General features: G+C 44.6%; 1 long non-coding RNA gene across 1 annotated transcript in view; it reads right to left on the bottom strand.

Annotated features, from left to right (window-relative positions):
• Positions 1 to 1,320: 1,320 nt before the first annotated feature.
• Positions 1,321 to 3,831, bottom strand: part of LOC109298233 — a 19,542-nt gene continuing 17,031 nt past the window's right edge. The window contains exon 3 of the long non-coding RNA XR_002097546.1: positions 1,321 to 2,115. This is a non-coding gene — a long non-coding RNA (uncharacterized LOC109298233). The remainder of the gene's footprint in view (positions 2,116 to 3,831) is intronic.

Raw genomic sequence — 3,831 nt, 5'->3', positions numbered from 1 at the left:
TAACACCTATGGAATGTAGAGACATTAGCAGGAACCAGGTAGACTACAATGAGCCATGAAATCAGTTGGCTCCTTCAGTACAGCCTCAATAGAAATATGACTGCATCTTCCAGGTTTTAAAGTTTGGGTGGAGCAGGAATCAAAAAGTGGGTGCAAGTACACCACTGCATGCCCCCTGAATCCGCCCCTGCTCCAAGAACATGTAATAAGATATAGTCACTGTTCCACATGTTTTACATTTTAAATAGAACTGGCAAACAGTTGGAAAGGGACACAGGCACAGAGAGGTCTGTGGATCAGTAGCTGAACAGGAGCCCAAGACTTGTGAATCCAAGTTTAGTGTCTTATCTATTAGATCTCACTACCTTTCCAATAATTTTATTCTGAACATATTAAAATTTACTAGCAAATACTGCACAACAAAAACTAATCAAAAGGAAGCTGTCTTGGGTAAAGACGGCTTTCTTTTTCATTTAACTAGAATAAAGAACAGTATCTTGGTGAACAAAGACAATAAAACTAATAGAAAAAAATAGCTAGGTAAAATTCAAATTTAAAATATTACACCTATATAAGTTTGCTTAGAGGTCTGTGGTGAATTATTATGGTGCAGGGAGATTATGCTTAAAGGCAAATTATTTAGTGCTCTCACATGTCCTTAAAAATATCCAGGTACCTGGCAACAAATTTTTGGTTTTGTATGTGTTAACATCCTCACTTTGCTGCCATGAGGAAATGTATTTGGGACACTAGATGTCACTGTACCAAAGAGAAAAATTTGCTTGCAGCGTTGCCTTAATTGGACACAATATTCAAGACCTATGGTTTTTAAAGTGATTAGTAATTTGGGGTGCTTCACTTTTTGGATACCAAATTGTAACCTCTTAAAGGGGCCTTATTTTCAGAACTTTTTGGAAGTCAGGCATTTTTAAAATGTCTTAGATCAGAGGTGTCAAACATTACAGGCCGTGGGTGGGATCCAGCCTGTGGCCCATGGAGGCAACTAGCCTATATCATCCAACCCATGGGTCTCTGGACTGATCCCATGTGCTGCATGGAGCACACTCCAGCCCTGGCCCTGCACACTGGCTCTGGGGCCAGTCTGGATTGGGCTGTGCCAGAGGCAGGTGCCACATGCAATGCATGCCCTATGCCAGCCCCTTATGCCCTGTGCAGCACATGCTGGCCTTGGGGCTGGGTCTGCATGTTCTGCACAGATGGGACTGGGGGTTGCACACAGTATGCGGTGCCTTCCTGACAAGTCCTACACACTGCCTCTGGCACAGCCCAATTGGACTGGACCCAGATCCAGCATGCAGGGCTAGAGCCAGCAGTGCAAGCAGCTCCGGGTCTAGCCCACACATCACATGCATCATGAGCTCTGGAGTGCAGCTGGCATATGCTGCATGCAGTACCTGAGCTGGATCTGTTGCCATGGGGCATTACCTGTGGCACAGGGGGACAGTTCCAATCCAGCCCACAGAGCAGCCCAATGACACTCATGTGGCCTGCAGGGCTAGATGAGTTTGAAATCGCTGTATTGTATTAAGCACTCAAAAACAGAAGCACCTAAACACTAGTTCATGTAGGAAAAAAACAAGCATCCAAACAATTATTTTCATAGTGTATCTTATATTGCTTTATAGCCTAAAAAGTTTTTATTCCATCTGTCTAGAGCAATGCAGGTGCATTTGCTCAGTAACTTGTGACATCCCTGTAGGTAGATTCATGTGTATCAAAAGGGCAAAATATTGGTAGTAAGGTCAAGCATGGAGATCTGAGATGGGATTTGTGCACCTATTTTGTAATCTTTTTATCAGGAAAAGATTTAGGTAAGTTGGCTAACATTTGCTAAATTGGCATGTCCATACATGCAAATACAATATTGCAAATGTTTAAACATGTATTTTAAACATTTACATGACTAAGTCACAACTTTAAGTATATTTTAGTCCATTGCTCTGGACTAAGTATTAAAAATATAGGTGTATTTTAGTCCATTGCACCCTTTCAGTTAACAATCTCAGTATGAATTTAAACAAAGCATTATACTTGAGTCCTTCAGCTTCTGCCCACACTTTCCTCAGGAGCCTTCAAGAAGAGGGAGAAAGGGACCTAGAAAGTGAAAAAAAAAAAAAAAAAATAAAGAGTCTGGCAGAACAATGAAGGAAGGAAGGTTATGGCAGGTGAGCCACTATTAGCCCTTCCTGTATGCTGCTCATCTCCTTCCCTGCCTGATCAGCTGCTCTGCTTTCTGCTTCATGTCCTATCTGTCACTGTGCTGCCTGTCCACACACCACACAGAAGCTGGCTATGCCATGTGTGGCATGCATACTGCAGGATGGTCACCCCTGCATTAACAGAAATCTCACCTTGAAATGGCAAAGGCAATGGAACATGTAATCATCATCCATGTAAATGAGAAAAGATCACAATTGTCTTTCTGGATAAAAACTAGGGCTGTGCAAAACGGGCCGTATTTGATTCAGATTTGGCCCGAATCGGAGACAGTGATTCAATTCATTGGATTCAGATCACTGTCCCCAATTTGATTCAGCTGAATCCAAAGATTCAATGCTGATTTGGAGAATCAGCAATTCAGTCATAGATATAGCTTTAAATATTTTTTCTATATACCTCAAGGTACCAGGCATGCCTCATTAATGCTGTGATGCTGAGGCAGATGGAGTGTCCCATAGGAGGCCCCCACACCTCCCCAGCTCAGTGATCAGACATGGGAGGGCCCCAGGTGCCCCCCGAAGACCCAGGAGGCACCAGTGGGGGGGTCCCCCGCATGCTTCCCAGTGAAGCAAAAGTGCTTCTGGTTCACTTTTGGGTCTGCTGCAGAGCGTACTGGGGAGGCCCCTGCAACTCCTGTGGGATACTCCATCTACCCCACCACCACAGCATTAACGAGCCACCCGATAAAACATTTAAAGCTGTGTCTATGTCAGAATCTCTCCGAATTGATTCGGAGGGTTCCTATTCAACTTGGAGAGATTAAAGAGTCTCCTAATTTGATTTGGATTTGGAGATTCAGCCACTGAATTGAGCTGAATCGAATCAGGGACTGAAGCTTCGCCCAGCCCTAATAAATGCCTTTCATATAGTAAAGCAGCTAGTAAAGTGAGCAAACCGCTGGCTTGCATCCATAGATGCTTCTCAAGCAGATCCCAGGATGTCATTCTCCTGCTGTACTCGGCCTTGGTGAAGCCACAGCTGGAGTGCTGCATCCAGTTTTGGGCTCCACAATTCAAAAAGGATGTGGAGAAGCTTGAGAGGAGAGCCACGCACACAGAGGTCATGAAAACAGACCTTATGATGAGAGGCTGAGAGCAATGGGGCTATTCAACCTGGAAAAGCAGAGGCTCAGGGGTGATCTAGTGGCCACCTATAAGCTTATTGGGGTGCTCACCAGGATCTGGGGGAACAACTATTCACCAGAGCCCCCTAAGGGATGACAAGATTGAATGGTCACAAACTCCACTGTGACCGGTTCAGGCTGGACATAAGAAAGAACTTCTTCACTATCCGAGCCCTCAAGGTTTGTAGCAGACTGCCACCAGAGGCTGTTCAAGCACCCACTTTGAACGCCTTCAAAGCACATTTGGATGCTTATCTTGCTGGGATTCTATGATCCCTGCTGACTTCCTGCCCCTGGGATGGGGGGCTGGACTCGATGATCCTCCGGGGTCCCTTCCAGCCCAAATGTCTATGAAATATAGGAGCATGCAGATAATCTGCCAGCATAAACGGATAAGTGCATAAGTGTATTCAGCAGCATACAAAGTATACAATATTTACTTACTGTTCCAAAGATGCTACAGCTTA

This window comes from Gavialis gangeticus, unplaced genomic scaffold (assembly GCF_001723915.1).
Source record: "Gavialis gangeticus isolate Ggan-Ray unplaced genomic scaffold, GavGan_comp1, whole genome shotgun sequence".
NCBI lineage: Eukaryota > Metazoa > Chordata > Crocodylia > Gavialidae > Gavialis > Gavialis gangeticus.
The sequence above is the reverse complement of the archived record's forward strand: the minus strand, read 5'-3'. Positions and strand labels throughout refer to the sequence as shown.